Source organism: Anabrus simplex, chromosome X, assembly GCF_040414725.1.
Source record: "Anabrus simplex isolate iqAnaSimp1 chromosome X, ASM4041472v1, whole genome shotgun sequence".
Lineage (NCBI taxonomy): Eukaryota > Metazoa > Arthropoda > Insecta > Orthoptera > Tettigoniidae > Anabrus > Anabrus simplex.
This window is the reverse complement of record NC_090279.1, coordinates 3,942,099-3,953,222: the sequence shown is the minus strand read 5'-3', so window position 1 is coordinate 3,953,222 and position 11,124 is coordinate 3,942,099. Positions and strand designations below refer to the sequence as shown.

At 34.8% G+C, this 11,124-nt stretch overlaps 1 long non-coding RNA gene across 1 annotated transcript; it reads right to left on the bottom strand.

Annotated features, from left to right (window-relative positions):
* Positions 1-943: 943 nt before the first annotated feature.
* On the bottom strand, positions 944-10,899 carry LOC137503063 (uncharacterized). The gene is made up of 3 exons (XR_011019030.1): positions 10,817-10,899; positions 3,122-3,252; positions 944-1,039 (listed from the first exon to the last, which is right to left on the bottom strand). It is a non-coding gene; the product is annotated as an uncharacterized lncRNA (long non-coding RNA).
* Between the last annotated feature and the right edge of the window lie 225 nt (positions 10,900-11,124).

Below are 11,124 nucleotides of genomic sequence, written 5' to 3'. Positions count from 1 at the left end.
AGTTTTGCAAAACATTGAAGTATCTAAATAAATGAAAGTAAATTTAGGTGAAAAAACTTATAAACCCAACACTTCTTTAAATCAGTAATTATTCCACCTTGCACCAGAGTGCATGACCGTAGCTTTGTGTGGGGACATCTGTGGAGAACAATTCAAACTTTTTGATGTACACCAAAACAAAAAAAAAAGAAATCCAGTCAATTTAGGAAACGTTAAAATAACATACTCAGTTATTCAGTAGTGACATCTTCTGATCAATGTCCCAACTTTATGCATTAGTGGTTTCAAGTTTTGTTCGATAGATAGTGTTCCCTAAGGCGTTTCTTTTCAATGTGCGGGGTTCAGGTGCACCTCCCGGTACAAATATTATAAGTCACATTGGACTAGTACCACCACGGACCACATTAGGGAGAAAAAGAATATTTTTCACTTGCCAAGAGATGGCTACAATGTATGTAGTATACAAGCGAACAATCAGAGTAAACAAGCATATCACCTGCAACTTGTATCAATAAATTACTGTATTATTTAGAAAACAATTATTAATATAATCAATAAGAAAACAAAGGTGTTTCATTTGGAAACGACTAGTAAAATATTCTGTAACAGTAACAAAAGAATGTACCTTTCAGCTACTTTGTGTTCGAAACTAATTCACAAATTCAAAAGTATTAGTAGGAATGATACCAGCTACCAAATGACATAGAGTAGAGTTCTTTGGAATAATCCTAACTGCTACACAATTCATAACGCAAGATCGTGGAACAACTTGAAGGAAAAGTGGAAACTAGTTATGTAAACAGTCAATCTCATAAAAAAGTATATTATCGGTAGGACTATCAATCATGTGCACTAAAAAGATGGATCAAACCCTGGTATCTGTTGAGCTATTTTCTATCCATTTCCATTATCTGACGATGGATTATCAAATTATATACATTACCTCAAGAGAGTCTTCCTGCGATGACTCTGGCTCGGTTAACTCTGATTTAACTTCTTCTTTCAGAGCTATCACTTCTGATACATGTTCAAAATTTTCCTGTGGAAAATAAGAAATATTAGGTATGCGCATAACACACATCTACAAATACAGTCACCAACAAATGAGCATCTAAATTCATTAATTTCCAGTATTACAGTTACTTTCAGAATTTCACTAAAGTTTAAGGAAGATTTCTACCAGCAGAGGATTGTTATAACCAAAGGCTGTACTGAGAATGGTGTTACTATTCTTGCTCACTCCTTATGTCAGAGAAAGGATGAGACTGAGAACAAAATATAAAATGCCAAACGTTTTCTAGCCGTACCAGAAGATGTAATACCAGAGATGGAATGGGGGCTATCTCACACAGAATTTGGAAGGACGCAGCCATAGGCATAAACACTAAATTGTATGAACTGTTTTCATATGATCAATCATATCAATCAAATGATAAAAGTTGTCTGAACCAATTAGAAGCGTTACATTCCTAAATGATTTTTTTGTTCTCAGCATACAGTTTGTTTATAGACAGATTAAAATTACTTGAAATAATGGAATCACATTCTCTACTATGGTTTTGATGAGATCACAATGGCTACATAAAACATTAATACAGTTCTGTTTGAAACAGCAAATTTCAATGCTTCCATGTGTAAAATAAAAAACATAAACATGAAAGAAGCAGACTTATCACAGTCATATAACAGTGAAAGATGTGATGTAACCCAAAGTCAAAGAAGCTAGAAATGAAATATTGCACTACTATAAGCATGTTATCTAGTGTTCTGTGAGGAGCTGAGGGGATGAGGACACCGTCAGTGGAGAATCAGCAGTGTTGGAGTTAATATCTGCAGTTTCAGAATATCTTTTATGATCTACTACGGGACATTTAAATTTCACTCTTAGATTCATAAATCCTTGTCAGCATTACAGGGGGGACTGTGATTAAAAGCTTATGTTCTCATGTAAACTAAGTAACTAATAAAAGTGAATTAAAGTAACAAGTTGTAGAATATGCCAACTTAACACATTCAATACAGAAGAGAAGAGTAGCTGAACTAAGGAATGGATGAAAAGGATGCACAAAAAGGACAGGGAAATAATGACAAAGAGGTAAGAAAAAAATCTGTTAAATGTGCCTTAAGTCTTTAAAGTGTCAAAGCCCACTAAGAAGGGGCAGATAAAAGAAATCATTCTCAGAAATCATACATTCTAGAGCCCTTAGACATGGTTCTCTATATAACATAGAATCTGACCTGTATTTGAGGAATAAAATGAACATTTTTTTTTGTTAGGGGCTTTATGTCGCACCGACACAGATAGGTCTTATGGCGACGATAGGATAGGAAAGGCCTAGGAGTTGGAAGGAAGCAGCCGTGGCCTTAATTAAGGTACAGCCCCAGCATTTGCCTGGTGTGAAAATGGGAAACCACGATAAAATGAACTAATCACTATTCTGTCTTTCTAGAAGAATTCAACATCTGAGCAAAATACTTATTTTGAGAGAACGTACATTCAGATTTTGAGCTATTTCATCCCTCGTATGTCATAGGCAAATCTGCTCGTTCCTCAAAACACATAATAATATCTTCCAGCACATTGTGGATGTGAGGGGGTTCCCCAGAATAATCACACCTGTGTTGACATTTCGTTTAGCAGACTGGTGTATTCAGGCTCAAAAACACTAATGAAAGATTTGTGATTTAACTTCTTCTACACTAATTATGGTAGGAGTAATAATTTTTTACATGTGGTGCTAATACTGGTGCAGTAGTTTAGGAGGATATTAGTTTTTTTAAGTACAATTGGCCAACCATCCTCTATTTTAATCAGACGGGAAAAATAAAAAATTGCAACCCCTAAACCAAAGTAATTTTGATACTGACAGTAAAAAGTACAGACTAATCCAAGCCCAACCTTAAGTTCCTAAGAGTGGGCAGCTTTGTGTAGTGCGTTGTGGTGTATTCCCAGACAAATAAGCAAAACAGAGTTGTACTACGCATAGATGCTCATTCAGCAATTGGTGACTGCTGGTGTTAATACTGAGGAAGCACATAGAAAATTATGCCCCTGCCAAACTTATTCAGCTATTAAGGGTTAATTTCTGACCTCTATAAAGTTATCTGGAATGAGACTTACAAGTGATGCAGTTGTTTTTCCTTCAAGCCAGGCTGGTTCCTCTTTGATTTTTGCTTCCAGGTCCATTTTGCACTGCAAACTGAAGTAGTTAGAAGGTACTGGTATGGTTGATTACTTCCACTGACCATACACTGAAACATAAGCCAGAAAAATATATTACCTTATTGATGTCATTGATACTTATGGTGTTTGTCAACAAACTAAGCAACAATTGTGTCATTTTATATGAACATCAATATTATGATCATAACATAAAACCCAAAATTTTACATGACAGTTGATATTATGATCATACCTATAGGACCTCAAGTTTTTTATGACTGATACTTCGATCAAAGCTAAGGACCTGCAGTTTTATATGATTTCTAAAACAGTGATCACTTCCATAGGAAATATAATTTAACTTATCTGTCGATATCAAGATCATAGTCAAAGGACCCCTGGTATTACATGACCAAGCTTGATAGCTGCACTATAAAGATAATTTAAAGGTCACCACCTTATCAATACAAGATTTATTTACTTCAAAATTGGTAAATTAGGTCAAGACCGGTTTCGACCCCTAAGGGATCATCTTCAGTTGACACATATATAAAAAAGATATTTACAAAAACATCACATGTAAAATATTAATCTTTCAGTTAATTCAATGTTGGTGGGTACATCTTAGTTTTGAAAGTATATGTGTGAGATTTATAGGCTCACTATGTCTAAATTATTGCGTATATAGGTCCTATACTTCTTTACATACAGTGTCAAAATTATTACATTCAATATAATTTATCTATTTGATGAAAACAATAGCAAATTGCTTTCTAAAATGGTAAAGTATGTACATTTTTAGTTTAAAAGTACATGTTGTTTTTTACATGTTGTCATGTTACAATTTATATTACAAAGTATAAAATAAAATTATTCTTGCATTTGCGCACATTGATAATAGTGAGACTATTGTAGGGTCTTCAAAAATATACCGTTGTTTGAGGTATGTCACTGTATATCTGCTTTTTGAAATGTCAATAGCCTGATTACATTCTTATATATAAGTTATGAAATTTCACTTTTTTTAGTTCGGTCTAATGGAAGAAACATAGAATAACCTTTTTAATGTAGATTCTTCACGACTAAAATGGTATATAGTACCTTATTAAAATAGATCCTTAATACTAAAATACAAGTATGTGGTACATTCTGTGCTTGTTTTATATATTAAAATAGGGTTTACATTTATTGACATTAGTTCTATGGTTTGTTACCATTTGTAAATTTATGGTCTAATATGAAGGCCAGTTGGAAATATTTGAAGTTAGTCTGATGGGAATGGTTCAATCCCTTGTTTACATTGTTTATTTTTGCCGCTTGTTAGGTACAAGCATGGGATAATCTTGTTAAAATGAACTCTTCATAACTAAAATATTGGTATATGGTAGCTTATTAAAATAAATTTTTGCATTAAAAGTGCTAATTTTGTAGTGCTACATGTGCACATTTTTCAAACGTAAGAAAGGGTTAACATAGGTTAACAACAGTACTATGGGTTGTTACCGTTTGTGAGATTGTAATCTGATATAACTGGTCAGTTAGAATGTATGAAATGTTTACATAAATAGGACCGGATACATATTTATACTATATTGCTTTGCCTCTTTTTACAAGTGAATTACGTAGTGTAGTATAGTATTTGTTGCAATTTTGTAAGCTGCTGCTGTTGTTGGAGTTATCTTGAGATTCTGTATGTCGTTAAGGAAACATTTTTCTTCTTTTCACGTGTTGTTACCAGTTAAATGGGTGACTATCGTGAAATGGAGCAGAATACACGGTCTCAACATTTAACATACATTATTTTACAACACATAGAAGCCTCCACGCCACAACAAACGTGCAACTCTATCAAGACGCACGACATTTCAAACGTACTCCATTTCACGATAGTCACCCATTTAACTGGTAACGACACGTGAAAAGAAGAAAAATGTTTTCTTAACGACATACAGAATCTCAAGATAACTCCAACAACAGCAGCAGCTTACAAAATTGCAACAAATACTATACTACACTATGTAATTCACTTGTAAAAAGAGGCAAAGCAATATAGTATAAATATGTATCCGGTCTTATTTATGTAAACATTTCGTACATTCTAACTGACGAGTTATATCAGATTACAATCTCACAAACGGTAACAACCCATAGTACTGTTGATAACCTATGTTAACCCTATCTTACGTTTGAAAAATGTGCACATATAGCACTACAAAATTAGCACTTTTAATGCAAAAATTTATTTTAATAAGCTACCATATACCAATATTTTAGTTATGAAGAGTTCATTTTAACAAGATTATCCCATGCTTGTACCTAACAAGCGGCAAAAATAAACAATGTAAACAAGGGATTGAACCATTCCCATCAGACTAACTTCAAATATTTCCAACTGGCCTTCATATTAGACCATAAATTTACAAATGGTAACAAACCATAGAACTAATGTCAATTAGTCAATTAAACCCTATTTTAATATATAAAACAAGCACAGAAGGTACCACATACTTGTATTTTAGTATTAAGGATCTATTTTAATAAGGTACTATACACCATTTAAGTCATGAAGAATCTACATTAAAAAGGTTATTCTATGTTTCTTCCATTAGACCGAACTAAAAAAAGTGAAATTTCATAACTTATATATAAGAATGTAATCAGGCTATTGACATTTCAAAAAGCAGATATACAGTGACATACCTCAAACAACGTTATATTTTTGAAGACCCTACAATAGTCTCACTATTATCAATGTGCACAAATGCAAGAATTATTTTATTTTATACTTTGTAATATAAATTGTAACATGACAACATGTTAAAAACAACATGTACCTTAAAACTAAAAATGTACACACTTTACCATTTTAGAAAGCAATTTGCTATTGTTTTCATCAAATAGATAAATTATATTGAATGTAATAATTTTGACACTGTATGTCAAGAAGTATAGGACCTATATACGCAATAATTTAGACATAGTGAGCCTATAAATCTCACACATATACTTTCGAAACTAAGATGTACCCACCAACATTGAATTAACTTAAAGATTAATATTTTACATGTGATGTTTTTGTAAATATCTTTTTTATATATGTGTCAACTGAAGATGATCCTTTAGGGGTCGAAACCGGTCATGACCTAATTTACCAATTTTGAAGTAAATAAATCTTGTATTGATCAGGTGGTGACTTTTAAATTATCTTTATAGTGTGATACCAATCAATACAGGAATGAAACTTATAGATTATAACTTGATAGCTGCAGTCGCTTAAGTGCAGACAGTATCCCGTATTCGGGAGATAGTGGGTTCGAACCCCACTGTCGGCAGTCCTGAAGATGGTTTTCCGTGGGTTCCCATTTTCACACCAGGCAAATGCTGGGGCTGTACCTTTATTAAGACCATGGCCGTTTCCTTCCCACTCCCAGCCCTTTTCTGTGCCATCGTTGCCATAAGACATATCTGTGTCGGTGCAACGTAAAGCCAATAGCAAAAGAAAAAGTATTACATGACACCTTATATCGTATTAATAGCTATCTAACATACAGTTTTATATGCAAGTGAAACCGCAACAAGATGACCTTTCTTGAAAATTCAGTGACTGTACGGTTTGCATATCACTCTGATCACCGGGGTCCATATACTGGAATCTTCCTACCATTTTTATCCTTTACAATCAGCTTCAAAACTAACTGAACAAGTTCACAGTTCTTTGAGATGTGTTCTATCAAAATTTTCCTTCCCAGGATCAAATTCTCTCAAACCATTCTCCTCTCATTAAACTTATTCACTATCTCTTTATTTGAGACATGTTCTATCAAAATGATCTTCCAGAACTTCTGATAACACGGCATTTAAAAGGCTTCAAAGTCTGTTTATCTTGGCACCAGTTATTATCTGTGTTTCACTTACAAATGGTGTCATACTCCATATTCAGTGTAAACATAATTTTAAAAGTTTTTAATCTGTTCAACCTAAAGAACGTGACGGAGAACAGATGGGAATTTAGGCTGGATTCAGTGATGATATTTATCGATATTGAGAAAGCATTAGTCAGTGTACCATGGCAAGTGGTCTCGGATGCATTGATAAAAAAGAAGGCAGGGAGAGGTGAAGAACATATTATAAAAGCCATGAACTAAAAGTGAGTAAGTAGTATGAATACTAAGATAGGACAAACAAACTGGTTCAAAGTAGAAACAGAACTTCAAAATGGATGTGTTTTATAACCTCCAATCTTAATTACAATCATTTATGAAATCCATAACAGTATACAACAAAAAAATGGGAACCAAGGAGGCAAAGGCTTCACTCTTTACAGATAAGACAGTAATATGTGGAGAAGATGAAATGGAAGGACAAGAACAAGATAATGTAAGGAATCAGGAGATGGAGTAATATGGAACGAAAATCAGTGTGGAAAAGAGTACGATAGTAGTGGTGACAAGAGGTAATAGAGAAGGAATTGGGAATATTGAAGTAAATGGAAGACCAATAGAAGTTGTGGAAAGCTTCAAGTATTCAGGGAGAATAATTGAAGAAGATGGGAAAATAAATTAAGAAACTGGATAGAGACTTGAACAAGCCAATGAGTTTTACCAATGTGTGAGATGTATAGTCTGTAACTGGGACATCCAACGGAATGCAAGAAAATTTTGCACCCAATGTATTACACACCATGGACAACAAAAATACATGATGAACGCAGAATGCAAGAGGCCAAGATGAAATTCTTTAGAGAAATAATAGGGAGGGCATAAAGGGATAAAGTCAGAAACATAGAAATGAGGGAGTGAATTGGATTCCCTGAACTGAAAGGCAAGATAGAGACACATAAGCTGAAATAGTATGGACACATGATGAGAATGGAAGAGGATAGAGTTCCACAGTAAGTATTTACAGAGAAAGTCATAGGAGAATGACATCGGAGAATGCCCAGAAAGGGGTGAATGGATACGGTAAGGAGAGTACAGAGAAGAGTGGAGTAAAATTAGAAAAAATATTCGAGGAAAGAAAGGAGTGGTGGAGAGAGAAAAACTGAGGAGGCTCTTGATTCACATTTCTACCCATAAGACTGGAACATGGAAAATGAAGAAAATTCTGTTGAAATGAAGACAAAAATTTATACAATACTGCCATCAGCTCATTTCATCGAACAATGCCAGCAAACTTTACTTAAGTGCCTTTTCTTTATTTTGCTATGCATGTCATGTCTAATGACACAACCAAGTGGTGTTTAACAGAGAGCCCCTTGTAGGGAGTTCCATGTCAAACGAGTGGTTTAAATGTTAAGCAGTTTTTATTGTTTCGCAGGTGGTACGAAAATTGTCTATGTTGAATACACACAATATTAAACAGAAGGAAGGATCCACCTTTCAATACTCCGTTTTAAGTTGAACCAAATAGAGGTTACAACTTGTTCGTTTGGGACCGGTTTCAACACATTTGAAGTGTCTTCATCAGCCAATTGGCAAAGCAGTGCAAAAATTAAGTCATAAATGTCTAAAAACAATTAACAAAGTGATCACAACTTAACAACGGAGTATTGAAAGGTGGATCCTTCCTTCTGTTTAATATTGTGTGTTTCTCTATTCAATACGGGAAAATCATGAAATTTTTAACTTTATATGTTGAATACCTCGAGTAGTGCCCCAGAGAATTCATTTCACCCAATTGCAGTGTTCATTAGTCACTTTGTGATATTTTACTGTAAATGTAAACATATTGCACAAACAATGAATACTACAATTTCTCCTACAGGTAATACAAGCTTTGTTCCTGTGGCTAATTTTTTCGATTCTTACACATTGCCAGGGAACAGATTTCTATGTAGGCTATACAGGAAACTATGCTCAATTGCATTTTGTATATTTTACTATAGGGGACAATACTGAAATGTGCCGTGTTTACTTGTTCTGAATACCGTTTACAGTTTCCACAGCCAGAATGTATTCCTGAAGATTGTTCTTCCATTCCTGCCAGCAGTTTATTGTTGCACTAACAACTCCAAGGTAAAGGGTTAAGATTAGGTATGCAGTGGCATTAATTAAGGTTAATTAATGATAAAATGGGGAAAGCACGGAAACGTTTTTCAGGGCTGCAGATACTAGTATTCGACCCCATGCAATCTCACCACCACTCACTCCTGAAAATCATTTACACAGCAATAAATCAGAGAGACAGCCTACTGTAACTTAAATCATCACAAAAAATTACCAGAAATAGCTGCTGCGGGGTATTGATGTGACACAGAAGAATCTCTATAACAACACTGATAAAACAAGATACAGATATCCTAAATGGAAACCTCTCAAGAATTTGAACCCTACTTCCATATGTCGCATCATACAGAGTAATGAACAACTCAACATTCACAGCCTCACTATAAAATTGCACACAGAGGTAAATAACACAGCAAAACAATACCGGTAATTAAAATTACACACTAAATATTGCAATTTTTTGTCTAACTACCATCCGCATTTCTTCATCTGCATTGCTCTTCAGAAACAAAATCCTCATTCCACCAAATTTAGATACATGATAGATTGCTACTACACACAACTTGCAGGCACTTGCAACGCAAAGGCTGGGAGTTTTCTAAAGCAAGCTAGTTATATGCGTATTCATTTTTAATGCTTAATTAAAAATAAAATTTAAGAAAATTAATAACTTTAAATATTAAAAATATTTAGAATGCTGAAACTGAGAAGGATTAATATTAACTTCTAATATTCTCACTTAAGATCTATGTATTTAGCAAATGTACATTATTGAACTTGAACATTACCGACAATATGTTAGAGGTTGTGGACGCAGTGTAAAAAGACATAAATCACAATTCCTCAATGAAGAAAATCCGTAGCTTCCTTAGCGGAATGTATGTATGTTGGGTATTCAGCCCGAAGACTGGTTGGATCCTCAACAGGTCCACCATTAGCTGTCATAGATTGCCTAGGTGTCACTGAAGAGGCGTACTAGGGAAATGAGGAGTGAGGTAGTTTCCCGTTGCTTTCCTCACTGGGCCAGCAGTTGCTATTACATATCAGTCTGCCAAGCCCACTGAAATGCGTGCACCAACCGACCCTATGAGCAACAATTTCACACCATTCATAGCAGGGACTGGCTGCATAAGGAATGGCATTACTAGCATCACTCATACCGCAGCCACTCTCATATTGTCAAAGTCAAGGATGAGACTGAGACAGGTCAATGAAAGTAACAAATTTATTCTAGCCCAAACCAGAAGACATAGTGCACTGTAAACACTACATCTTGCCAGCAAAGGCACCCTTAGCGGAATAAGCAGTAGAATTGGCCTTATACAACAACATACCAGCCACTTAGAAACAAAATCCGATATTTGAATTTTGTTCAATCACTTAAAACAAACTCTTGAAGAACAAATTTGATTTGTAACAGTCAGTAGAACAGGCTGAATTTAGGAAAGGATGTATTACTTGTGACAACTACAGAGTGTGAGACACTTCTTCCGCTACTTGAAATGTGAATGGGCTTGTTATATCACACAGTTCCAATACTTGTAATAAATCACACTGTAACACTCATATATACTAAAATACACAACTGTGGGGAGAGCTGTAGTTGAACACATTCGTAATGTCTACAATCGTAGTATGAGACACTTACTGAAAAGGGCACTGGCGGCACTGAGTGCAATATCCCGCTCACGGGTGGCCCAGATTGGTTGTGCAGTAGATGTTAGTTTTCCCTCGTCCTGCTCGTGACGTCATCACAAGAGCACCGTGACTGTGTAGCATACAACCGCATGTGTATCTCATTTCAATGTTTATGTATATCTGTCTTATAAAGAAAGGATTTCCACGTAATAACTATACGTAATTTCTTTCCGTATATTGCTGTTGGTTTATACAGTGGCCTACTGTATTTTGCGTAGAGTGTGTGTGTCTTAGTTCGTTTCTGTGAGATCTCGTTAA